The 26579-nt window shown below is 48.0% G+C and overlaps 7 non-coding genes and 4 pseudogenes across 7 annotated transcripts; all 11 read left to right on the top strand.

The window, feature by feature from the left end:
- The first annotated feature begins 10761 nt into the window (after nt 1–10761).
- On the top strand, nt 10762–10853 carry LOC141235415 (U2 spliceosomal RNA; annotated as a pseudogene).
- A 789-nt stretch (nt 10854–11642) lies between these two features.
- On the top strand, nt 11643–11819 carry LOC141235402 (U2 spliceosomal RNA; annotated as a pseudogene).
- Nucleotides 11820–12934: 1115 nt separating this feature from the next.
- On the top strand, nt 12935–13026 carry LOC141235414 (U2 spliceosomal RNA; annotated as a pseudogene).
- A 789-nt stretch (nt 13027–13815) lies between these two features.
- Nucleotides 13816–13992, top strand: LOC141235401 (U2 spliceosomal RNA; annotated as a pseudogene).
- Nucleotides 13993–15107: 1115 nt separating this feature from the next.
- Nucleotides 15108–15298, top strand: LOC141235392 (U2 spliceosomal RNA). The gene has a single exon (XR_012301217.1). It is a non-coding gene; the product is annotated as a U2 spliceosomal RNA (small nuclear RNA).
- A 1115-nt stretch (nt 15299–16413) lies between these two features.
- Nucleotides 16414–16604, top strand: LOC141235390 (U2 spliceosomal RNA). Its single transcript, XR_012301215.1, has one exon. It is a non-coding gene; the product is annotated as a U2 spliceosomal RNA (small nuclear RNA).
- A 1112-nt stretch (nt 16605–17716) lies between these two features.
- LOC141235391 (U2 spliceosomal RNA) lies at nt 17717–17907 on the top strand. The gene has a single exon (XR_012301216.1). It is a non-coding gene; the product is annotated as a U2 spliceosomal RNA (small nuclear RNA).
- Nucleotides 17908–20505: 2598 nt separating this feature from the next.
- On the top strand, nt 20506–20691 carry LOC141235407 (U2 spliceosomal RNA). The gene has a single exon (XR_012301228.1). It is a non-coding gene; the product is annotated as a U2 spliceosomal RNA (small nuclear RNA).
- A 1115-nt stretch (nt 20692–21806) lies between these two features.
- On the top strand, nt 21807–21997 carry LOC141235389 (U2 spliceosomal RNA). Its single transcript, XR_012301214.1, has one exon. It is a non-coding gene; the product is annotated as a U2 spliceosomal RNA (small nuclear RNA).
- Nucleotides 21998–23112: 1115 nt separating this feature from the next.
- Nucleotides 23113–23303, top strand: LOC141235388 (U2 spliceosomal RNA). Its single transcript, XR_012301213.1, has one exon. It is a non-coding gene; the product is annotated as a U2 spliceosomal RNA (small nuclear RNA).
- A 2445-nt stretch (nt 23304–25748) lies between these two features.
- LOC141235404 (U2 spliceosomal RNA) lies at nt 25749–25946 on the top strand. The gene has a single exon (XR_012301226.1). It is a non-coding gene; the product is annotated as a U2 spliceosomal RNA (small nuclear RNA).
- The last annotated feature ends 633 nt before the right edge of the window (nt 25947–26579 follow it).

The following is a 26579-nucleotide window of genomic DNA, read 5'->3' as shown; positions in this document are numbered from 1 at the left end:
ATGGCCATAGTCATTTCCATAGGGCACGAGCCCCTCCAGCTCTCTCCACAGGGCAACGGACCCCTATACAGGGTCACAGGCCTTTCCCCAGGGCCACAATCCCCTCCAACTCTTCTCCACACGACAACAAGCTCTCTTTACCGGGCCATAGCTCCCCTCCACAGGGCCAAATGCACTTTCTGCATGGCCACAGCCCCCTTTAGCTCTCTCCACAGAGACACAAGGCCCGTCTGCAGGGCACAAGCCCCCTCTTCAAGGCCAAAAGGCCTTTCTACATGGCCATAGTCATTTCCATAGGGCACAAGCCCCTCCAGCTCTCTCCACAGGGCAACGGACCCCTATACAGGGTCACAGGCCTTTCCACAGGGCCACAACACCTTCAGCTCTCTCCACAGGACCACAGGCTACTACCGGGCCACAGGTCTTTCCACAGTGCCACAAGCACCATCCAGCTCTCTCCACAGGCAATCATGTTGCACTTTTGCAACAAGAGTCAATTTTTGTTGCAGTTCGGCAACATTGGAGTCAACCCTGTTGCAAATCGGACACGAAGCTTGAAAATTTAGATGTTTACTGCAAAGGACTTCATAGGCCTTCATCTTACTCCAGAGCCTTCCACAGGCCCCTCCAGCACGCTCCACATGGCCTTTTCCACAGGCCACAACTCCATCCAGCTCTCTTTACATCGCCACATGCCCCTCTGCGGGGCAACAGACCCCTATACAGGGTCACAGGCCTCTCCACAGGGCCTCAACCCCTTCAGCTCTCTCCACAGGACCACTGGCTCCTTCTGCCGGGCCACAAGCCTTTCCACAGGGCCACAATCCCCTCCAATTCCACAGGACAACAGGCTCTCTTTACAGGGCCATAGCTCCCCTCCACAGGGCCAAATGCACTTTCCACATGGCCACAACCCCCTCCAGCTCTCTACACAGAGTCATGGGGCCCGTCTGCAGGGCACAAGCCCCTTCATCAAGGCCAAGGGGCCTTTCTACAGGGCCACTGGCCTTTAAATAGTGCCACAACCTCCTCTGGCTCTCTCAAGAGGGCCACAGGCTCCTTCTACAGGGCAAGGGCCCCCTCCACAAGGCCAAAGGCCCTTTGCAAAGGGCCATAGGTCCATTCCACAGGGCCATAGTCATTTCCATAGGGCCATAACCCCCCTCAAGCTCTCTCCACAGAACCGCAGGCTCCTTCTACAGGTTTACAGGCATATACACAGGGCCACATCCGCCTTCACCTCTCTCCACAAGGCGACAGGGCCCTTTCACTGTGTCATAGGCCTTTCCATAAGGCCACAACCCCCTCTGTCTCTCTCAAAAAGGACAGAGGCTCCCTTTACAAGGCAACAGCCCCCTCCACAAGGCCAAAGGCCTTTTTCAAAGGGCCACAGGTCCCTTTCGCAGGGCCATAGGCATTTCCCCAAGGCAATAACCCCCTCCAGCTCTCTCCACAGGACCACAGGCTCCTTCTACAAGACTACAACCCCTTTGAGCTCTTTCATCAGGGCCACAGCCTCCTCCGCCCCCCTTTAATCAGTTAAAAGGGCTCAATTGAGTGACCACAACACCTTCAGCTCTCTCCACAGGACCACAGGCTCCTACAGAGCCACAGGACTTTCCACAGTGCCACAAGCCCCTCTAGCTCTCTCCACAGGCAATCATGTTGCATGTTTTTTACTGCAAAGGACTTCATAGGCCAAAATCTTACTCCAGAGCCTTCCACAGGCCCCTCCAGCCGGCTCCACATGGCCTTTTCCTCAGGCCACAACTCCCTCCAGCTCTCTTTACATCGCCACATGCCCCTCTGCGGGGCCACAGACCCCTATACAGGGTCACTGGCCTTTCCACAGGGCCTCAACCCCTTCAGCTGTCTCCACAGGACCACAGGCTTTTCCACAGCCCACAACTCCTTCCAGCTCTCACCACAGGGCCACAGCCCTTTCCACAAGGCTAAAGGGCCTATCCATAGGGCCACATACCTTTCCACAGGGCCACAACACCCTCCAGCTCTCTCCACAGGACAAGAAGCTCTCTTTACAGGGCCATAGCTCACGTCCACAGGGCCAAATGCACTTTCCACACGGCCACAACTCCCAACAGCTCTCTCCACAGAGTCACAGGGCCCGTCTGCAGGGCACAAGCCCCCTCTTCAAGGCCAAAAGGCCTTTCTACATGGCCATAGTCATTTCCATAGGGCACGAGCCCCTCCAGCTCTCTCCACAGGGCAACAGACCCCTATACAGGATCACAGGCCTTTCCACAGGGCCACAACACCTTCAGCTCTCTCCACAGGACCACAGGCTCCTACTGGGCCACAGGCCTTTCTACAGTGCCACAAGCCCCTCCAGCTCTCTCCACAGGCAATCATGTTGCATGTTGTTTACTGCAAAGGACTTCATAGGCTCAAATCTTACTCCAGAGCCTTCCACAGGCCTCTCCAGCCCGCTCCACATGGCCTTTTACTCATGGCCACAACTCCCTCCAGCTCTCTTTACATCGCCACATGCCCCTCTGCGGGGCCACAGACCCCTATACAGGGTCACAGGCCTTTCCACAGGGCCTCAACCCCTTCAGCTGTCTCCACAGGACCACAGGCTTTTCCACAGCCCACAACTCCTTCCAGCTCTCACCACAGGACCACAGCCCTTTCCACAAGGTTAAAGGGCCTATCCATAGGGCCACATACCTTTCCACAGGGCCACAACACCCTCCAGCTCTCTCCACAGGACAAGAAGCTCTCTTTACAGGGCCATACCTCACCTCCACAGGGCCAAATGCACTTTCCACACGGCCACAACTCCCAACAGCTCTCTCCACAGAGTCACAGGGCCCGTCTGCAGGGCACAAGCCCCCTCTTCAAGGCCAAAAGGCCTTTCTACATGGCCATAGTCATTTCCATAGGGCACGAGCCCCTCCAGCTCTCTCCACAGGGCAATAGACCCCTATACAGGATCACAGGCCTTTCCACAGGGCCACAACACCTTCAGCTCTCTCCACAGGACCACAGGCTCCTACTGGGCCACAGGCCTTTCCACAGTGCCACAAGCCCCTCCAGCTCTCTCCACAGGCAATCATGTTGCATGTTGTTTACTGCAAAGGACTTCATAGGCTCAAATCTTACTCCAGAGCCTTCCACAGGCCTCTCCAGCCCGCTCCACATGGCCTTTTCCTCAGGCCACAACTCCCTCCAGCTCTCTTTACATCGCCACATGCCCCTCTGCGGGGCCACAGACCCCTATACAGGGTCACAGGCCTTTCCACAGGGCCTCAACCCCTTCAGCTGTCTCCACAGGACCACAGGCTTTTCCACAGCCCACAACTCCTTCCAGCTCTCACCACAGGGCCACAGCCCTTTCCACAAGGCTAAAGGGCCTATCCATAGGGCCACAGACCTTTCCACAGGGCCACAACACCCTCCAGCTCTCTCCACAGGACAAGAAGCTCTCTTTACAGGGCCATAGCTCACCTCCACAGGGCCAAATGCACTTTCCACACGGCTACAACTCCCAACAGCTCTCTCCACAGAGTCACAGGGCCCGTCTGCAGGGCACAAGCGCCCTCTTCAAGGCCAAAAGGCCTTTCTACATGGCTATAGTCATTTCCATACGGCACGAGCCCCTCCAGCTCTCTCCACAGGGCAACGGACCCCTATACAAGGTCACAGGCCTTTCCACAGGGCCACAACACCTTCAGCTCTCTCCACAGGCCCACAGGCTCCTACTGGGCCACAGGCCTTTCCACAGTGCCACAAGCCCCTCCAGCTCTCTCCACAGGCAATCATGTTGCATGTTGTTTACTGCAAAGGACTTCATAGGCTCAAATCTTACTCCAGAGCCTTCCACAGGCCTCTCCAGCCCGCTCCACATGGCCTTTTCCTCAGGCCACAACTCCCTCCAGCTCTCTTTACATCGCCACATGCCCCTCTGCGGGGCCACAGACCCCTATACAGGGTCACAGGCCTTTCCACAGGGCCTCAACCCCTTCAGCTGTCTCCACAGGACCACAGGCTTTTCCACAGCCCACAACTCCTTCCAGCTCTCACCACAGGGCCACAGCCCTTTCCACAAGGCTAAAGGGCCTATCCATAGGGCCACATACCTTTCCACAGGGCCACAACACCCTCCAGCTCTCTCCACAGGACAAGAAGCTCTCTTTACAGGGCCATAGCTCACCTCCACAGGGCCAAATGCACTTTCCACACGGCTACAACTCCCAACAGCTCTCTCCACAGAGTCACAGGGCCCGTCTGCAGGGCACAAGCGCCCTCTTCAAGGCCAAAAGGCCTTTCTACATGGCTATAGTCATTTCCATACGGCACGAGCCCCTCCAGCTCTCTCCACAGGGCAACGGACCCCTATACAGGATCACAGGCCTTTCCACAGGGCCACAACACCTTCAGCTCTCTCCACAGGACCACAGGCTCCTACTGGGCCACAGGCCTTTCCACAGTGCCACAAGCCCCTCCAGCTCTCTCCACAGGCAATCATGTTGCATGTTGTTTACTGCAAAGGACTTCATAGGCTCAAATCTTACTCCAGAGCCTTCCACAGGCCTCTCCAGCCCGCTCCACATGGCCTTTTCCTCAGGCCACAACTCCCTCCAGCTCTCTTTACATCGCCACATGCCCCTCTGCGGGGCCACAGACCCCTATACAGGGTCACAGGCCTTTCCACAGGGCCTCAACCCCTTCAGCTGTGTCCACAGGACCACAGGCTTTTCCACAGCCCACAACTCCTTCCAGCTCTCACCACAGGGCCACAGCCCTTTCCACAAGGCTAAAGGGCCTATCCATAAGGCCACATACCTTTCCACAGGGCCACAACACCCTCCAGCTCTCTCCACAGGACAAGAAGCTCTCTTTACAGGGCCATAGCTCACCTCCACAGGGCCAAATGCACTTTCCACACGGCCACAACTCCCAACAGCTCTCTCCACAGAGTCACAGGGCCCGTCTGCAGGGCACAAGCCCCCTCTTCAAGGCCAAAAGGCCTTTCTACATGGCCATAGTCATTTCCATAGGGCACGAGCCCCTCCAGCTCTCTCCACAGGGCAACAGACCCCTATACAGGATCACAGGCCTTTCCACAGGGCCACAACACCTTCAGCTCTCTCCACAGGACCACAGGCTCCTACTGGGCCACAGGCCTTTCTACAGTGCCACAAGCCCCTCCAGCTCTCTCCACAGGCAATCATGTTGCATGTTGTTTACTGCAAAGGACTTCATAGGCTCAAATCTTACTCCAGAGCCTTCCACAGGCCTCTCCAGCCCGCTCCACATGGCCTTTTCCTCAGGCCACAACTCCCTCCAGCTCTCTTTACATCGCCACATGCCCCTCTGCGGGGCCACAGACCCCTATGCAGGGTCACAGGCCTTTCCACAGGGCCTCAACCCCTTCAGCTGTCTCCACAGGACCACAGGCTTTTCCACAGCCCACAACTCCTTCCAGCTCTCACCACAGGGCCACAGCCCTTTCCACAAGGCTAAAGGGCCTATCCATAGGGCCACAGACCTTTCCACAGGGCCACAACACCCTCCAGCTCTCTCCACAGGACAAGAAGCTCTCTTTACAGGGCCATAGCTCACCTCCACAGGGCCAAATGCACTTTCCACACGGCTACAACTCCCAACAGCTCTCTCCACAGAGTCACAGGGCCCGTCTGCAGGGCACAAGCGCCCTCTTCAAGGCCAAAAGGCCTTTCTACATGGCTATAGTCATTTCCATATGGCACGAGCCCCTCCAGCTCTCTCCACAGGGCAACGGACCCCTATACAGGGTCACAGGCCTTTCCACAGGGCCACAACACCTTCAGCTCTCTCCACAGGACCACAGGCTCCTACTGGGCCACAGGCCTTTCCACAGTGCCACAAGCCCCTCCAGCTCTCTCCACAGGCAATCATGTTGCATGTTGTTTACTGCAAAGGACTTCATAGGCTCAAATCTTACTCCAGAGCCTTCCACAGGCCTCTCCAGCCCGCTCCACATGGCCTTTTCCTCAGGCCACAACTCCCTCCAGCTCTCTTTACATCGCCACATGCCCCTCTGCGGGGCCACAGACCCCTATACAGGGTCACAGGCCTTTCCACAGGGCCTCAACCCCTTCAGCTGTCTCCACAGGACCACAGGCTCCTACTGGGCCACAGGCCTTTCCACAGTGCCACAAGCCCCTCCAACTCTTCTCCACAGGACAACAAGCTCTCTTTACCGGGCCATAGCTCCCATCAACAGGGCGAAATGCACTTTCTGCACCGCCACTGCCCCCTTTAGCTCTCTCCACAGAGACACAAGGCCCGTCTGCAAGGCACAAGCCCCCTCTTCAAGGCCAGAAGGCCTGTCTACATGGCCATAGTCATTTCCATAGGGCACGAGCCCCTACAGCTCTCTCCACAGGGCAACGGACCCCTATACAGGGTCACAGGCCTTTCCACAGGGCCTCAACCCCATCAGCTCTCTCCACTGGACCACTGGCTCCTTCTGCCGGGCCACAAGCATTTCCACAGGGCCACAATCCCCTCAAACTCTTTTCCACATGACAACAAGCTAACTTTACAAGGACATAGCTCCCTTCCTCATAGCCAGCCCTCATGGTGTTTGTGTTATTAAAGAAAAAAAAAATTGGGGGGCTGGCTAGAGGCAGCCGTGAACACACGATAGCCAGTCCTCATGGTGTTTGTGTTATTAAAGAAAAAAAAAATTGGGGGGCTGGCTAGAGGCAGCCGTGGACACATGATAGCCAGCCCTCATGGTGTTTGTGTTATTAAAGAAAAAAAAAATTGGGGGGCTGGCTAGAGGCAGCCGTGGACACACGATAGCCAGGCCTCATGGTGCTTGTGTTATTAAAGAAAAAAAAAATTGGGGGGCTGGCTAGAGGTAGCCGTGGATACACGATAGCCAGCCCTCATGGTGTTTGTGTTATTAAAGAAAAAAAAAAATTGGGGGGCTGGCTAGAGGCAGCCGTGAACACACGATAGCCAGCCCTCATGGTGTTTGTGTTATTAAAGAAAAAAAAAAAATTGGGGGGCTGGCTAGAGGCAGCCGTGAACACACGATAGCCAGCCCTCATGGTGTTTGTGTTATTAAAGAAAAAAAAAATTGGGGTGCTGGCTAAAGGCAGCCATGGACACATGATAGCCAGCCCTCATGGTGTTTGTGTTATTAAAGAAAAAAAAATTGGGGGGCTGGCTAGAGGCAGCCGTGAACACACGATAGCCAGCCCTCATGGTGTTTGTGTTATTAAAGAAAAACAAAAATTGGGGGGCTGGCTAGAGGCAGCCGTGCACACACGATAGCCAGCCCTCATGGTGTTTGTGTTATTAAAGAAAAAAAAATTGGGGGGTTGGCTAGAGGCAGCCGTGGACACACGATAGCCAGCCCTCATGGTGTTTGTGTTATTAAAGAAAAAAAAAATTGGGGGGCTGGCTAGAGGCAGCCGTGAACACACGATAGCCAGCCCTCATGGTGTTTGTGTTATTAAAGAAAAAAAAAAATTGGGGGGCTGGCTAGAGGCAGCCGTGGACACACGATAGCCAGCCCTCATGGTGTTTGTGTTATTAAAGAAAAAAAAAATTGGGGGGCTGGCTAGAGGCAGCCGTGAACACACGAAAGCCAGCCCTCATGGTGTTTGTGTTATTAAAGAAAAAAAAAATTGGGGGGCTGGCTAGAGGCAGCCGTGGACACATGATAGCGAGCCCTCATGGTGTTTGTGTTATTAAAGAAAAAAAAAATTGGGGGGCTGGCTAGAGGCAGCCGTGAACACACGATAGCCAGCCCTCATGGTGTTTGTGTTATTAAAGAAAAAAAAAATTGGGGGGCTGGCTAGAGGCAGCCGTGAACACACGATAGCCAGCCCTCATGGTGTTTGTGTTATTAAAGAAAAAAAAAATTGGGGGGCTGGCTAGAGGCAGCCGTGGACACATGATAGCCAGCCCTCATGGTGTTTGTGTTATTAAAGAAAAAAAAAATTGGGGGGCTGGCTAGAGGCAGCCGTGGACACACGATAGCCAGCCCTCATGGTGCTTGTGTAATTAAAGAAAAAAAAAATTGGGGGGCTGGCTAGAGGTAGCCGTGGATACACGATAGCCAGCCCTCATGGTGTTTGTGTTATTAAAGAAAAAAAAAATTGGGGGGCTGGCTAGAGGCAGCCGTGAACACACGATAGCCAGCCCTCATGGTGTTTGTGTTATTAAAGAAAAAAAAAATTGGGTGGCTGGCTAGAGGCAGCCGTGGACACACGATAGCCAGCCCTAATGGTGTTTGTGTTATTAAAGAAAAAAAAAATTGGGGGGCTGGCTAGAGGCAGCCGTGAACACACGATAGCCAGGCCTCATGGTGCTTGTGTTATTAAAGAAAAAAAAAATTGGGGGGCTGGCTAGAGGTAGCCGTGGATACACGATAGCCAGCCCTCATGGTGTTTGTGTTATTAAAGAAAAAAAAAATTGGGGGGCTGGCTAGAGGCAGCCGTGAACACACGATAGCCAGCCCTCATGGTGTTTGTGTTATTAAAGAAAAAAAAAAAATTGGGGGGCTGGCTAGAGGCAGCCGTGAACACACGATAGCCAGCCCTCATGGTGTTTGTGTTATTAAAGAAAAAAAAAATTGGGGGGCTGGCTAGAGGCAGCCATGGACACATGATAGCCAGCCCTCATGGTGTTTGTGTTATTAAAGAAAAAAAAAATTGGGGGGCTGGCTAGAGGCAGCCGTGAACACACGATAGCCAGCCCTCATGGTGCTTGTGTTATTAAAGAAAAAAAAAATTGGGGGGCTGGCTAGAGGTAGCCGTGGATACACGATAGCCAGCCCTCATGGTGTTTGTGTTATTAAAGAAAAAAAAAAATTGGGGGGCTGGCTAGAGGCAGCCGTGAACACACGATAGCCAGCCCTCATGGTGTTTGTGTTATTAAAGAAAAAAAAAATTGGGGGGCTGGCTAGAGGCAGCTGTGGACACACGATAGCCAGCCCTCATGGTGTTTGTGTTATTAAAGAAAAAAAAAATTAGGGGGCTGGCTAGAGGCAGCCGTGGACACACGATAGCCAGCCCTCATGGTGTTTGTGTTATTAAAGAAAAAAAAAAATTGGGGGGCTGGCTAGAGGCAGCCGTGAACACACGATAGCCAGCCCTCATGGTGTTTGTGTTATTAAAGAAAAAAAAAATTGGGGGGCTGGCTAGAGGCAGCTGTGGACACACGATAGCCAGCCCTCATGGTGTTTGTGTTATTAAAGAAAAAAAAAATTAGGGGGCTGGCTAGAGGCAGCCGTGGACACACGATAACCAGCCCTCATGGTGTTTGTGTTATTAAAGAAAAAAAAAAATTGGGGGGCTGGCTAGAGGCAGCCGTGAACACACGATAGCCAGCCCTCATGGTGTTTGTGTTATTAAAGAAAAAAAAAATTGGGGGGCTGGCTAGAGGCAGCCGTGAACACACGATAGCCAGCCCTCATGGTGTTTGTGTTATTAAAGAAAAAAAATATTTGGGGGGCTGGCTAGAGGCAGCCGTGGACACACGATAGCCAGCCCTCATGGTGTTTGTGTTATTAAAGAAAAAAAAAATTGGGGGGCTGGCTAGAGGCAGCCGTGAACACACGATAGCCAGCCCTCATGGTGTTTGTGTTATTAAAGAAAAAAAAAAATTGGGGGGCTGGCTAGAGGCAGCCATGGACACACGATAGCCAGCCCTCATGGTGCTTGTGTTATTAAAGAAAAAAAAAATTGGGGGGCTGGCTAGAGGCAGCCGTGAACACACGATAGCCAGCCCTCATGGTGTTTGTGTTATTAAAGAAAAAAAAAATTGGGGGGCTGGCTAGAGGCAGCCGTGAACACACGATAGCCAGCCCTCATGGTGTTTGTGTTATTAAAGAAAAAAAAAATTGGGGGGCTGGCTAGAGGCAGCCGTGGACACATGATAGCCAGCCCTCATGGTGTTTGTGTTATTAAAGAAAAAAAAAATTGGGGGGCTGGCTAGAGGCAGCCGTGGACACACGATAGCCAGCCCTCATGGTGCTTGCGTTATTAAAGAAAAAAAAAATTGGGGGGCTGGCTAGAGGTAGCCGTGGATACACGATAGCCAGCCCTCATGGTGTTTGTGTTATTAAAGAAAAAAATTTCTTTTTTGGTTTGCTACAATGCCTTTTCTGAAACGTTGTCTCCTTCTGCTGGAACACTGACTTCTTTCATTTAATGCCTGCAGACTATAAAAGAGAACCCAACCCAAAAAGTTTGGTTGATTAGTCTGTGGCATTCTGTTAAACTGTTGCTTATGGCGGTCTCTGTGAGCTTCTCAGCGACATTCAGCCAGCCAGGTATCCTGCCTGCAGTAGATGGAATGTGGCAATGGAACGCTGGCTGCGCGTGTCATAATAGGCTCTGAGCCTTTATATACCTGTGCACAGCAGCAGCCACCTTCAGTCTGCTGCTGGACAGCCAGCAGCAGCAGCAGCAGGAGAGGTATGTAATCAGGAGCCCTCCTGCTAAGGGTAGACAGCTGCTCGTTCCACCCCACCCCCCGCCTTAATTGGTTCTCCTCCCTTCCAACGGTGTTGAGGCGGGTGGGAACAGCAGGGGGTGAAGGTGCTGTGTTTAAAGAGGTGGAGTTATGCAGATCTAAAACGCGTGGATTGCAGCAGCAGCAAGCCGAAAAGTGCAGGCATGTAAGGGATCTAGAGGTTGACAACATGTCTTCTTAACGGGAGTCCAGGAGCTCATCTCCACAAATGGACTTTTCAGGATCCTTGGGTGGCTCTGTAGTTTGAAACCAATTCTGGTTATCGCTTCTCGGCCTTTTGGCTAAGATCAAGTGTAGTATCTTTCGAAAAGGCGGTTTTGGATGTTGGCCGCCCTAGTAGATTGATACATTATGCACACTGGGGTTTAGGCGCTTGTTAGTACGCCAGGTGGCTAATATAGTCATCTGGTGGAAAGCATGGCCCCCCAGGATCGACGCCATTGGGCCGGGGAAGATCGAAAGCCCGAAGTGTGAAGTGCCCCAGGAGTGGTGACCCTGGGGTGCCTTAACTCACTGGGATTGGGAACCCCACTTGAGTTTATGGCACATTTGCACAAGCACTTCAAATTTTCTTTCTTCGCACACACCCTTATTCCGGGCCTTCTGGCCTTAGGATGGGGAATTTTTCAATTCCCGGTCGAAGGTCCGGGCAGTATTATACTGTGAAACCTTCACTATTTATTTAATTTCTTTGTCACTGTGTGTCCACTTATTCACGTGTGTCACGTCCTACTAGGATTTTGTCGGGATGCGGTTCCCTTACGGGTTCCTCTCTTGGCAGGTCTAGGGGGGGAGTGTGTGGCCATCAGGTTCCGCTCCCCCCTGAACCCCCCTGGCTCTCCTCTTTCGGGAGGAGAGCGTTGTTGGCTCCCCTCTTCTGGGAGGGGAGCACAGTCTTTGGCTCCCAGTGCCTTGCTCGGGTGAGAACTCGGGCAGGTGCTGGGGGTAAGATTGGGTCGCCTCTGGCTTCGGCTGGAGGTGGCTTTTTGTCCCTGTTCCTCGCTGTGGCCTTTTGGCTCGGAGGGACGGGGAATGGTTTGGGGGACCCTTCTCCTTTTGGAGAGGGTTTCAAGAAGACCAGCATCCTAGTGCACTTTTTTTGTGGCACTTGTCACTTTTTTAAGCGCACTCGGGTTTTGTACACGAATTCGGGCTTTCGATAAAAATCTGTTCTTATCAGTTTAATATCTGATACGTCCCCTATCTGGGGACCATATATTAAATGGATTTTTAGAACAGGGAGATGGAAAAAGAGCTTGCTCTGTCCACTCCACGCATTGACCTGGTATTGCAGTATCTCCAGGACTGGTGCACCCCTTCTTTAATGCAGTTTCTAAAATCAGAAAGAATTGAATTCAATGTTTTTTGTTCATTTTGCTTGTTTGTCGGATTTGGGGATGGACTCTTTGGCTTTGCTTTTCTTCTCCTCATTGGATTTTTCATGTTCAAAGTTGCAGAAGCCAGATTACAAGCTCATTTTGGTTCAACTTCAGCAACTGTGCATTGCATTGCCATGTAATGTGATGCAATGCTATCTTTCTAGCTCTCCCTTTTTACTTCCTTTTGGATAAACAGACATATTAGGCAAGCATTTTGGAGCTTTCACCTAAATAACTACAGGTGGTGAGATAAGCTGCACAATATAATTGACCTTTCAGTATATTGTTGCACACACACCATCTATTTAGCAAATGCCCTTGTTATCAACAGCAGCCTTTTAAACTCACCTGAGCTAACAGGTATGTGCGCTGGTTACTCTGCTGCGCTTAAAATTTCTTTTTTGGTTTGCTACAATGCCTTTTCTGAAACGTTGTCTCCTTCTGCTGGAACACTGACTTCTTTCATTTAATGCCTGCAGACTATAAAAGAGAACCCAACCCAAAAAGTTTGGTTGATTAGTCTGTGGCATTCTGTTAAACTGTTGCTTATGGCGGTCTCTGTGAGCTTCTCAGCGACATTCAGCCAGCCAGGTATCCTGCCTGCAGTAGATGGAATGTGGCAATGGAACGCTGGCTGCGCGTGTCATAATAGGCTCTGAGCCTTTATATACCTGTGCACAGCAGCAGCCACCTTCAGTCTGCTGCTGGACAGCCAGCAGCAGCAGCAGCAGGAGAGGTATGTAATCAGGAGCCCTCCTGCTAAGGGTAGACAGCTGCTCGTTCCACCCCACCCCCCGCCTTAATTGGTTCTCCTCCCTTCCAACGGTGTTGAGGCGGGTGGGAACAGCAGGGGGTGAAGGTGCTGTGTTTAAAGAGGTGGAGTTATGCAGATCTAAAACGCGTGGATTGCAGCAGCAGCAAGCCGAAAAGTGCAGGCATGTAAGGGATCTAGAGGTTGACAACATGTCTTCTTAACGGGAGTCCAGGAGCTCATCTCCACAAATGGACTTTTCAGGATCCTTGGGTGGCTCCGTAGTTTGAAACCAATTCTGGTTATCGCTTCTCGGCCTTTTGGCTAAGATCAAGTGTAGTATCTTTCGAAAAGGCGGTTTTGGATGTTGGCCGCCCTAGTAGATTGATACATTATGCACACTGGGGTTTAGGCGCTTGTTAGTACGCCAGGTGGCTAATATAGTCATCTGGTGGAAAGCATGGCCCCCCAGGATCGACGCCATTGGGCCGGGGAAGATCGAAAGCCCGAAGTGTGAAGTGCCCCAGGAGTGGTGACCCTGGGGTGCCTTAACTCACTGGGATTGGGAACCCCACTTGAGTTTATGGCACATTTGCACAAGCACTTCAAATTTTCTTTCTTCGCACACACCCTTATTCCGGGCCTTCTGGCCTTAGGATGGGGAATTTTTCAATTCCCGGTCGAAGGTCCGGGCAGTATTATACTGTGAAACCTTCACTATTTATTTAATTTCTTTGTCACTGTGTGTCCACTTATTCACGTGTGTCACGTCCTACTAGGATTTTGTCGGGATGCGGTTCCCTTACGGGTTCCTCTCTTGGCAGGTCTAGGGGGGGAGTGTGTGGCCATCAGGTTCCGCTCCCCCCTGAACCCCCCTGGCTCTCCTCTTTCGGGAGGAGAGCGTTGTTGGCTCCCCTCTTCTGGGAGGGGAGCACAGTCTTTGGCTCCCAGTGCCTTGCTCGGGTGAGAACTCGGGCAGGTGCTGGGGGTAAGATTGGGTCGCCTCTGGCTTCGGCTGGAGGTGGCTTTTTGTCCCTGTTCCTCGCTGTGGCCTTTTGGCTCGGAGGGACGGGGAATGGTTTGGGGGACCCTTCTCCTTTTGGAGAGGGTTTCAAGAAGACCAGCATCCTAGTGCACTTTTTTTGTGGCACTTGTCACTTTTTTAAGCGCACTCGGGTTTTGTACACGAATTCGGGCTTTCGATAAAAATCTGTTCTTATCAGTTTAATATCTGATACGTCCCCTATCTGGGGACCATATATTAAATGGATTTTTAGAACAGGGAGATGGAAAAAGAGCTTGCTCTGTCCACTCCACGCATTGACCTGGTATTGCAGTATCTCCAGGACTGGTGCACCCCTTCTTTAATGCAGTTTCTAAAATCAGAAAGAATTGAATTCAATGTTTTTTGTTCATTTTGCTTGTTTGTCGGATTTGGGGATGGACTCTTTGGCTTTGCTTTTCTTCTCCTCATTGGATTTTTCATGTTCAAAGTTGCAGAAGCCAGATTACAAGCTCATTTTGGTTCAACTTCAGCAACTGTGCATTGCATTGCCATGTAATGTGATGCAATGCTATCTTTCTAGCTCTCCCTTTTTACTTCCTTTTGGATAAACAGACATATTAGGCAAGCATTTTGGAGCTTTCACCTAAATAACTACAGGTGGTGAGATAAGCTGCACAATATAATTGACCTTTCAGTATATTGTTGCACACACACCATCTATTTAGCAAATGCCCTTGTTATCAACAGCAGCCTTTTAAACTCACCTGAGCTAACAGGTATGTGCGCTGGTTACTCTGCTGCGCTTAAAATTTCTTTTTTGGTTTGCTACAATGCCTTTTCTGAAACGTTGTCTCCTTCTGCTGGAACACTGACTTCTTTCATTTAATGCCTGCAGACTATAAAAGAGAACCCAACCCAAAAAGTTTGGTTGATTAGTCTGTGGCATTCTGTTAAACTGTTGCTTATGGCGGTCTCTGTGAGCTTCTCAGCGACATTCAGCCAGCCAGGTATCCTGCCTGCAGTAGATGGAATGTGGCAATGGAACGCTGGCTGCGCGTGTCATAATAGGCTCTGAGCCTTTATATACCTGTGCACAGCAGCAGCCACCTTCAGTCTGCTGCTGGACAGCCAGCAGCAGCAGCAGCAGGAGAGGTATGTAATCAGGAGCCCTCCTGCTAAGGGTAGACAGCTGCTCGTTCCACCCCACCCCCCGCCTTAATTGGTTCTCCTCCCTTCCAACGGTGTTGAGGCGGGTGGGAACAGCAGGGGGTGAAGGTGCTGTGTTTAAAGAGGTGGAGTTATGCAGATCTAAAACGCGTGGATTGCAGCAGCAGCAAGCCGAAAAGTGCAGGCATGTAAGGGATCTAGAGGTTGACAACATGTCTTCTTAACGGGAGTCCAGGAGCTCATCTCCACAAATGGACTTTTCAGGATCCTTGGGTGGCTCCGTAGTTTGAAACCAATTCTGGTTATCGCTTCTCAGCCTTTTGGCTAAGATCAAGTGTAGTATCTGTTCTTATCAGTTTAATATCTGATACGTCCCCTATCTGGGGACCATATATTAAATGGATTTTTAGAACAGGGAGATGGAAAAAGAGCTTGCTCTGTCCACTCCACGCATTGACCTGGTATTGCAGTATCTCCAGGACCGGTGCACCCCTTCTTTAATGCAGTTTCTAAAATCAGAAAGAATTGAATTCAATGTTTTTTGTTCATTTTGCTTGTTTGTCGGATTTGGGGATGGACTCTTTGGCTTTGCTTTTCTTCTCCTCATTGGATTTTTCATGTTCAAAGTTGCAGAAGCCAGATTACAAGCTCATTTTGGTTCAACTTCAGCAACTGTGCATTGCATTGCCATGTAATGTGATGCAATGCTATCTTTCTAGCTCTCCCTTTTTACTTCCTTTTGGATAAACAGACATATTAGGCAAGCATTTTGGAGCTTTCACCTAAATAACTACAGGTGGTGAGATAAGCTGCACAATATAATTGACCTTTCAGTATATTGTTGCACACACACCATCTATTTAGCAAATGCCCTTGTTATCAACAGCAGCCTTTTAAACTCACCTGAGCTAACAGGTATGTGCGCTGGTTACTCTGCTGCGCTTAAAATTTCTTTTTTGGTTTGCTACAATGCCTTTTCTGAAACGTTGTCTCCTTCTGCTGGAACACTGACTTCTTTCATTTAATGCCTGCAGACTATAAAAGAGAACCCAACCCAAAAAGTTTGGTTGATTAGTCTGTGGCATTCTGTTAAACTGTTGCTTATGGCGGTCTCTGTGAGCTTCTCAGCGACATTCAGCCAGCCAGGTATCCTGCCTGCAGTAGATGGAATGTGGCAATGGAACGCTGGCTGCGCGTGTCATAATAGGCTCTGAGCCTTTATATACCTGTGCACAGCAGCAGCCACCTTCAGTCTGCTGCTGGACAGCCAGCAGCAGCAGCAGCAGGAGAGGTATGTAATCAGGAGCCCTCCTGCTAAGGGTAGACAGCTGCTCGTTCCACCCCACCCCCCGCCTTAATTGGTTCTCCTCCCTTCCAACGGTGTTGAGGCGGGTGGGAACAGCAGGGGGTGAAGGTGCTGTGTTTAAAGAGGTGGAGTTATGCAGATCTAAAACGCGTGGATTGCAGCAGCAGCAAGCCGAAAAGTGCAGGCATGTAAGGGATCTAGAGGTTGACAACATGTCTTCTTAACGGGAGTCCAGGAGCTCATCTCCACAAATGGACTTTTCAGGATCCTTGGGTGGCTCCGTAGTTTGAAACCAATTCTGGTTATCGCTTCTCGGCCTTTTGGCTAAGATCAAGTGTAGTATCTGTTCTTATCAGTTTAATATCTGATACGTCCCCTATCTGGGGACCATATATTAAATGGATTTTTAGAACAGGGAGATGGAAAAAGAGCTTGCTCTGTCCACTCCACGCATTGACCTGGTATTGCAGTATCTCCAGGACCGGTGCACCCCTTCTTTAATGCAGTTTCTAAAATCAGAAAGAATTGAATTCAATGTTTTTTGTTCATTTTGCTTGTTTGTCGGATTTGGGGATGGACTCTTTGGCTTTGCTTTTCTTCTCCTCATTGGATTTTTCATGTTCAAAGTTGCAGAAGCCAGATTACAAGCTCATTTTGGTTCAACTTCAGCAACTGTGCATTGCATTGCCATGTAATGTGATGCAATGCTATCTTTCTAGCTCTCCCTTTTTACTTCCTTTTGGATAAACAGACATATTAGGCAAGCATTTTGGAGCTTTCACCTAAATAACTACAGGTGGTGAGATAAGCTGCACAATATAATTGACCTTTCAGTATATTGTTGCACACACACCATCTATTTAGCAAATGCCCTTGTTATCAACAGCAGCCTTTTAAACTCACCTGAGCTAACAGGTATGTGCGCTGGTTACTCTGCTGCGCTTAAAATTTCTTTTTTGGTTTGCTACAATGCCTTTTCTGAAACGTTGTCTCCTTCTGCTGGAACACTGACTTCTTTCATTTAATGCCTGCAGACTATAAAAGAGAACCCAACCCAAAAAGTTTGGTTGATTAGTCTGTGGCATTCTGTTAAACTGTTGCTTATGGCGGTCTCTGTGAGCTTCTCAGCGACATTCAGCCAGCCAGGTATCCTGCCTGCAGTAGATGGAATGTGGCAATGGAACGCTGGCTGCGCGTGTCATAATAGGCTCTGAGCCTTTATATACCCGTGCACAGCAGCAGCCACCTTCAGTCTGCTGCTGGACAGCCAGCAGCAGCAGCAGGAGAGGTATGTAATCAGGAGCCCTCCTGCTAAGGGTAGACAGCTGCTCGTTCCACCCCACCCCCCGCCTTAATTGGTTCTCCTCCCTTCCAACGGTGTTGAGGCGGGTGGGAACAGCAGAGGGTGAAGGTGCTGTGTTTAAAGAGTTGGAGTTATGCAGATCTAAAACGCGTGGATTGCAGCAGCAGCAAGCCGAAAAGTGCAGGCATGTAAGGGATCTAGAGGTTGACAACATGTCTTCTTAACGGGAGTCCAGGAGCTCATCTCCACAAATGGACTTTTCAGGATCCTTGGGTGGCTCCGTAGTTTGAAACCAATTCTGGTTATCGCTTCTCAGCCTTTTGGCTAAGATCAAGTGTAGTATCTGTTCTTATCAGTTTAATATCTGATACGTCCCCTATCTGGGGACCATATATTAAATGGATTTTTAGAACAGGGAGATGGAAAAAGAGCTTGCTCTGTCCACTCCACGCATTGACCTGGTATTGCAGTATCTCCAGGACCGGTGCACCCCTTCTTTAATGCAGTTTCTAAAATCAGAAAGAATTGAATTCAATGTTTTTTGTTCATTTTGCTTGTTTGTCGGATTTGGGGATGGACTCTTTGGCTTTGCTTTTCTTCTCCTCATTGGATTTTTCATGTTCAAAGTTGCAGAAGCCAGATTACAAGCTCATTTTGGTTCAACTTCAGCAACTGTGCATTGCATTGCCATGTAATGTGATGCAATGCTATCTTTCTAGCTCTCCCTTTTTACTTCCTTTTGGATAAACAGACATATTAGGCAAGCATATTGGAGCTTTCACCTAAATAACTACAGGTGGTGAGATAAGCTGCACAATATAATTGACCTTTCAGTATATTGTTGCACACACACCATCTATTTAGCAAATGCCCTTGTTATCAACAGCAGCCTTTTAAACTCACCTGAGCTAACAGGTATGTGAGCTGGTTACTCTGCTGCGCTTAAAATTTCTTTTTTGGTTTGCTACAATGCCTTTTCTGAAACGTTGTCTCCTTCTGCTGGACACTGACTTCTTTCATTTAATGCCTGCAGACTATAAAAGAGAACCCAACCCAAAAAGTTTGGTTGATTAGTCTGTGGCATTCTGTTAAACTGTTGCTTATGGCGGTCTCTGTGAGCTTCTCAGTGACATTCAGCCATCCAGGTATCCTGCCTGCAGTAGATGGAATGTGGCAATGGAACGCTGGCTGCGCGTGTCATAATAGGCTCTGAGCCTTTATATACCTGTGCACAGCAGCAGCCACCTTCAGTCTGCTGCTGGACAGCCAGCAGCAGCAGCAGCAGGAGAGGTATGTAATCAGGAGCCCTCCTGCTAAGGGTAGACAGCTGCTCGTTCCACCCCACCCCCCGCCTTAATTGGTTCTCCTCCCTTCCAACGGTGTTGAGGCGGGTGGGAACAGCAGGGGGTGAAGGTGCTGTGTTTAAAGAGGTGGAGTTATGCAGATCTAAAACGCGTGGATTGCAGCAGCAGCAAGCCGAAAAGTGCAGGCATGTAAGGGATCTAGAGGTTGACAACATGTCTTCTTAACGGGAGTCCAGGAGCTCATCTCCACAAATGGACTTTTCAGGATCCTTGGGTGGCTCCGTAGTTTGAAACCAATTCTGGTTATCGCTTCTCGGCCTTTTGGCTAAGATCAAGTGCAGTGATTTAGCGATTGCTGCCTTGGTTTTGGTTGGAGGTGTCTAGGGTACCTGGCTCGTCGGCCTTGGGGGATCGTCCTTACCTAATTGTGGGGACTTCACCCCCTTGCTGCTATAGGCGTGTCGGCTTAGTCCCCAGACAACGGGAAGTGATCATACTCGCTCCTTCTGTGTGTTGGAGTGGAGATTACGCTCATTCTGTTGGAGAATCATGGCAACAGAGGCGGAGTTGTGGCCGAAGTTGGAGGTTCCAGAACATGCACGTGTGGAGACCGCTTTCCGGATTTTTGTCCGGAGAGACTGTCAGAAGGTTAAGGACTTTCGGTTTATTATGAAGGAGATCATCTTGGGTGTCGCAAAGGTGAATAAAGAAGACATCGTGGCAGTTATGGATTATCCCCAAAAGGGTGTCTATGACGTGTTTTTTGAGTCTAGGAAGATTTTGGAGAACTATATGGATTCTTTTGATGAATTGAGACATGAGAAGTTTGTTGGAATTCGGTTTCAACATCACGTATTTAGTAGTGAAAAGATGGTGACAGTGAAAATGTTTTCACCACTGGTTCCAGAAGAGGACATTGTCACGTTTTTGAGTGGTTTTGCCAAGTCTGTAGTATCAAAAGGTAAAGTAATGAATGAATTCGGAGTATGGACGGGAAAGTGGAAATTTTTTGTGGAATTTAACATGAACAAGGATAGGAGTTTTTCCTACCCGCCTCAAAGGTTTAAGCTTGGTAAAGTAAGTGGGAATTTATTCTTTAATGGGATGGATTCCTTTTGTTCAATTTGTGAGGTATATGGTCATAAACGTGAAGACTGTACTGCAGAAAAGTGTTGGAAGTGTAAAGCGGAAGGACATGTTTCTAAATCATGTCCAGTAGAAAGGAATAAGTGTAACCTGTGTATGGAAATTGGGCATAGGTTTAAGGAATGCCCAAAGAGAAAGAGTAATAAGGAGAAGATGGAAAGTGCAAAGGCGGAAAAGAAAGAAAAAAAGAAGACGGTAGAGGTTCAGAGGCAAACAGAAGAGGAGGAAGCTGATAAAGAAATGGACAAAGTTAAAAAAGGAATTGCGGAAATGAAGGGAAGTGGTGTGTGTTTTGAAGCTTTTTTTCCAAAGGTAATCGCAAGTGTGAAGGCAAATAAAGAGAGGTTTTTTGAAACCTATAAGGTGGGAAGGACATGGATAGATTATGTGAATACAAACTTTGAATCTTTCTCGCAAGAGAAAGGACTGTTGGAGTATCTAACATATTATGCGTTGAAGGGAGGAATGCAGTAATGTGTTTTGTTTCCTTCCTCTATATATTATGTGTCTGAGAGGAAATACTGGTTGTTGTTTTGTTTTTTTTGTATATGCATTAAATAATGTTTTTTTGTTTTAAAATGACACGATGATGGATTTGGTCCATCACCGTTTTCAGAAGTATGGAATCGAGATGGTACTTGTAATCTGAGTGTTAAGAAAAAAAAAAAAAAAAAAATCTGTTCTTATCAGTTTAATATCTGATACGTCCCCTATCTGGGGACCATATATTAAATGGATTTTTAGAACAGGGAGATGGAAAAAGAGCTTGCTCTGTCCACTCCACGCATTGACCTGGTATTGCAGTATCTCCAGGACCGGTGCACCCCTTCTTTAATGCAGTTTCTAAAATCAGAAAGAATTGAATTCAATGTTTTTTGTTCATTTTGCTTGTTTGTCGGATTTGGGGATGGACTCTTTGGCTTTGCTTTTCTTCTCCTCATTGGATTTTTCATGTTCAAAGTTGCAGAAGCCAGATTACAAGCTCATTTTGGTTCAACTTCAGCAACTGTGCATTGCATTGCCATGTAATGTGATGCAATGCTATCTTTCTAGCTCTCCCTTTTTACTTCCTTTTGGATAAACAGACATATTAGGCAAGCATTTTGGAGCTTTCACCTAAATAACTACAGGTGGTGAGATAAGCTGCACAATATAATTGACCTTTCAGTATATTGTTGCACACACACCATCTATTTAGCAAATGCCCTTGTTATCAACAGCAGCCTTTTAAACTCACCTGAGCTAACAGGTATGTGCGCTGGTTACTCTGCTGCGCTTAAAATTTCTTTTTTGGTTTGCTACAATGCCTTTTCTGAAACGTTGTCTCCTTCTGCTGGAACACTGACTTCTTTCATTTAATGCCTGCAGACTATAAAAGAGAACCCAACCCAAAAAGTTTGGTTGATTAGTCTGTGGCATTCTGTTAAACTGTTGCTTATGGCGGTCTCTGTGAGCTTCTCAGCGACATTCAGCCAGCCAGGTATCCTGCCTGCAGTAGATGGAATGTGGCAATGGAACGCTGGCTGCGCGTGTCATAATAGGCTCTGAGCCTTTATATACCTGTGCACAGCAGCAGCCACCTTCAGTCTGCTGCTGGACAGCCAGCAGCAGCAGCAGCAGGAGAGGTATGTAATCAGGAGCCCTCCTGCTAAGGGTAGACAGCTGCTCGTTCCACCCCACCCCCCGCCTTAATTGGTTCTCCTCCCTTCCAACGGTGTTGAGGCGGGTGGGAACAGCAGGGGGTGAAGGTGCTGTGTTTAAAGAGGTGGAGTTATGCAGATCTAAAACGCGTGGATTGCAGCAGCAGCAAGCCGAAAAGTGCAGGCATGTAAGGGATCTAGAGGTTGACAACATGTCTTCTTAACGGGAGTCCAGGAGCTCATCTCCACAAATGGACTTTTCAGGATCCTTGGGTGGCTCCGTAGTTTGAAACCAATTCTGGTTATCGCTTCTCGGCCTTTTGGCTAAGATCAAGTGTAGTATCTGTTCTTATCAGTTTAATATCTGATACGTCCCCTATCTGGGGACCATATATTAAATGGATTTTTAGAACAGGGAGATGGAAAAAGAGCTTGCTCTGTCCACTCCACGCATTGACCTGGTATTGCAGTATCTCCAGGACCGGTGCACCCCTTCTTTAATGCAGTTTCTAAAATCAGAAAGAATTGAATTCAATGTTTTTTGTTCATTTTGCTTGTTTGTCGGATTTGGGGATGGACTCTTTGGCTTTGCTTTTCTTCTCCTCATTGGATTTTTCATGTTCAAAGTTGCAGAAGCCAGATTACAAGCTCATTTTGGTTCAACTTCAGCAACTGTGCATTGCATTGCCATGTAATGTGATGCAATGCTATCTTTCTAGCTCTCCCTTTTTACTTCCTTTTGGATAAACAGACATATTAGGCAAGCATTTTGGAGCTTTCACCTAAATAACTACAGGTGGTGAGATAAGCTGCACAATATAATTGACCTTTCAGTATATTGTTGCACACACACCATCTATTTAGCAAATGCCCTTGTTATCAACAGCAGCCTTTTAAACTCACCTGAGCTAACAGGTATGTGCGCTGGTTACTCTGCTGCGCTTAAAATTTCTTTTTTGGTTTGCTACAATGCCTTTTCTGAAACGTTGTCTCCTTCTGCTGGAACACTGACTTCTTTCATTTAATGCCTGCAGACTATAAAAGAGAACCCAACCCAAAAAGTTTGGTTGATTAGTCTGTGGCATTCTGTTAAACTGTTGCTTATGGCGGTCTCTGTGAGCTTCTCAGCGACATTCAGTCAGCCAGGTATCCTGCCTGCAGTAGATGGAATGTGGCAATGGAACGCTGGCTGCGCATGTCATAATAGGCTCTGAGCCTTTATATACCTGTGCACAGCAGCAGCCACCTTCAGTTTGCTGCTGGACAGCCAGCAGCAGCAGCAGCAGGAGAGGTATGTAATCAGGAGCCCTCCTGCTAAGGGTAGACAGCTGCTCGTTCCACCCCACCCCCCGCCTTAATTGGTTCTCCTCCCTTCCAACGGTGTTGAGGCGGGTGGGAACAGCAGGGGGTGAAGGTGCTGTGTTTAAAGAGGTGGAGTTATGCAGATCTAAAACGCGTGGATTGCAGCAGCAGCAAGCCGAAAAGTGCAGGCATGTAAGGGATCTAGAGGTTGACAACATGTCTTCTTAACGGGAGTCCAGGAGCTCATCTCCACAAATGGACTTTTCAGGATCCTTGGGTGGCTCCGTAGTTTGAAACCAATTCTGGTTATCGCTTCTCGGCCTTTTGGCTAAGATCAAGTGTAGTATCTGTTCTTATCAGTTTAATATCTGATACGTCCCCTATCTGGGGACCATATATTAAATGGATTTTTAGAACAGGGAGATGGAAAAAGAGCTTGCTCTGTCCACTCCACGCATTGACCTGGTATTGCAGTATCTCCAGGACCGGTGCACCCCTTCTTTAATGCAGTTTCTAAAATCAGAAAGAATTGAATTCAATGTTTTTTGTTCATTTTGCTTGTTTGTCGGATTTGGGGATGGACTCTTTGGCTTTGCTTTTCTTCTCCTCATTGGATTTTTCATGTTCAAAGTTGCAGAAGCCAGATTACAAGCTCATTTTGGTTCAACTTCAGCAACTGTGCATTGCATTGCCATGTAATGTGATGCAATGCTATCTTTCTAGCTCTCCCTTTTTACTTCCTTTTGGATAAACAGACATATTAGGCAAGCATTTTGGAGCTTTCACCTAAATAACTACAGGTGGTGAGATAAGCTGCACAATATAATTGACCTTTCAGTATATTGTTGCACACACACCATCTATTTAGCAAATGCCCTTGTTATCAACAGCAGCCTTTTAAACTCACCTGAGCTAACAGGTATGTGCGCTGGTTACTCTGCTGCGCTTAAAATTTCTTTTTTGGTTTGCTACAATGCCTTTTCTGAAACGTTGTCTCCTTCTGCTGGAACACTGACTTCTTTCATTTAATGCCTGCAGACTATAAAAGAGAACCCAACCCAAAAAGTTTGGTTGATTAGTCTGTGGCATTCTGTTAAACTGTTGCTTATGGCGGTCTCTGTGAGCTTCTCAGCGACATTCAGCCAGCCAGGTATCCTGCCTGCAGTAGATGGAATGTGGCAATGGAACGCTGGCTGCGCGTGTCATAATAGGCTCTGAGCCTTTATATACCTGTGCACAGCAGCAGCCACCTTCAGTCTGCTGCTGGACAGCCAGCAGCAGCAGCAGCAGGAGAGGTATGTAATCAGGAGCCCTCCTGCTAAGGGTAGACAGCTGCTCGTTCCACCCCACCCCCCGCCTTAATTGGTTCTCCTCCCTTCCAACGGTGTTGAGGCGGGTGGGAACAGCAGGGGGTGAAGGTGCTGTGTTTAAAGAGGTGGAGTTATGCAGATCTAAAACGCGTGGATTGCAGCAGCAGCAAGCCGAAAAGTGCAGGCATGTAAGGGATCTAGAGGTTGACAACATGTCTTCTTAACGGGAGTCCAGGAGCTCATCTCCACAAATGGACTTTTCAGGATCCTTGGGTGGCTCCGTAGTTTGAAACCAATTCTGGTTATCGCTTCTCGGCCTTTTGGCTAAGATCAAGTGCAGTGATCTAGCGGTTTCTGCCTTGGTCTTGGCTGGGAGGCGCTTGGGGTACCCGGCTCCTTGGCCTGGGGGGATCGCTACACTTATCGGTGGAGCTAAACCCCCCTGCTGCTATTAGGGAGTCGGATTAGTCCCTGGGCAACGAGAGGCGATCACCTTGTCACCACACATAGCTGTGGGGGGCAACTGTCGCCACACATAGTTGTGGTGGCAACATTTGGAGGATTAAAAGGAAAAAACGGAAGGAAAACGGATCGTTGAGATGGAGTTTTGGAAAAAGAAGAGATGCTTACGTTTTTTTGTGAAACGGGAGACGGAAGAAACTTTTTTGGAAGAAAAATGGATTCTGGAAATTTTGAGGAAATATGAAGTTTTGGAGAAGGATATCTACTGTATGCAAGAAATAAAGCAAGGTAAAGTTTGTGATGTGACTCTAGTTTCTGAGGAAAAGTGCATTCATTTTTTCAAAGGCTGGAGTGAAGAGGATTCTGGGAAAATTGGAGTAAGTGCATCATTCATGGGGAAACCGAAGAGTGTGATAATTTACATGGACAATCCGTTTGTGGAAATAGAGGAGATAATGGTTTTTTTGGAATCTAAATGTAAGATGGTAAAGTTTCAGAAATTATACAGGAACAAAGTTGGTATTTGGAACGGAAAGAGACGTTTTTTGGTGTGGACAACAGGAGAAGAAAATTTGCATAATGGGAGGATTATGGTAAACGGGAGTTCTGGGTATTGTTACATGGAAAGCAGCAAAGGAACTTTTGAAAAGAACTTTGGAGGACAAAAGGAAGATATTGGTGATAAAATGAAGAAGGAAGTTGATGCCATAATTATAGAGGAGAATAAGCAGGGAAAAGAAGTTGAAAGTTTAAAGGTGAAATTGAAGAAAAAGGTAACGGTACAGGAAAATTGTGGATCAAGGAAAGTATCTGGTGAAAAGAAAGAAGTAAAAGAGGAAAAGGGTAAAGTGTTGGAGAAGGTGGTGACTTTCAGAGATGATGAGGAAGAGTATGATAGGGAACAGATGCGGTTAGAGCATGAGGAGGAAGAAAAGAAGTTAAGGGGTTTTGTTGGGAGGAAAGTAAAAGAGAAAAAGGGGATATTTAGTTTGGGAAACCGGGTGAAGTAATGTCAGTGGTGATTTGTTTGGAAACTGTTGAAACTGCAAAGGAATTGTTATGTTTAACTTTATATATATTAATTCAAATGAAAAAATATAAATATAATATCTAAACACGATGATGGAACTAAAATCTTGAGTTTGGTGATATACGATTTAAGATTATAAAACTTAATTTCTGAGTGTTTGGAAAAAAAAAAAAAAAAAAAAAAAAAATCTGTTCTTATCAGTTTAATATCTGATACGTCCCCTATCTGGGGACCATATATTAAATGGATTTTTAGAACAGGGAGATGGAAAAAGAGCTTGCTCTGTCCACTCCACGCATTGACCTGGTATTGCAGTATCTCCAGGACCGGTGCACCCCTTCTTTAATGCAGTTTCTAAAATCAGAAAGAATTGAATTCAATGTTTTTTGTTCATTTTGCTTGTTTGTCGGATTTGGGGATGGACTCTTTGGCTTTGCTTTTCTTCTCCTCATTGGATTTTTCATGTTCAAAGTTGCAGAAGCCAGATTACAAGCTCATTTTGGTTCAACTTCAGCAACTGTGCATTGCATTGCCATGTAATGTGATGCAATGCTATCTTTCTAGCTCTCCCTTTTTACTTCCTTTTGGATAAACAGACATATTAGGCAAGCATTTTGGAGCTTTCACCTAAATAACTACAGGTGGTGAGATAAGCTGCACAATATAATTGACCTTTCAGTATATTGTTGCACACACACCATCTATTTAGCAAATGCCCTTGTTATCAACAGCAGCCTTTTAAACTCACCTGAGCTAACAGGTATGTGCGCTGGTTACTCTGCTGCGCTTAAAATTTCTTTTTTGGTTTGCTACAATGCCTTTTCTGAAACGTTGTCTCCTTCTGCTGGAACACTGACTTCTTTCATTTAATGCCTGCAGACTATAAAAGAGAACCCAACCCAAAAAGTTTGGTTGATTAGTCTGTGGCATTCTGTTAAACTGTTGCTTATGGCGGTCTCTGTGAGCTTCTCAG

The sequence above is a fragment of the Phyllobates terribilis genome, unplaced genomic scaffold (assembly GCF_046119375.1).
Source record: "Phyllobates terribilis strain yellow unplaced genomic scaffold, ASM4611937v1 Scaffold_658__1_contigs__length_872986, whole genome shotgun sequence".
Lineage (NCBI taxonomy): Eukaryota > Metazoa > Chordata > Amphibia > Anura > Dendrobatidae > Phyllobates > Phyllobates terribilis.
This window is presented reverse-complemented; position numbering and strand designations above follow the sequence as displayed.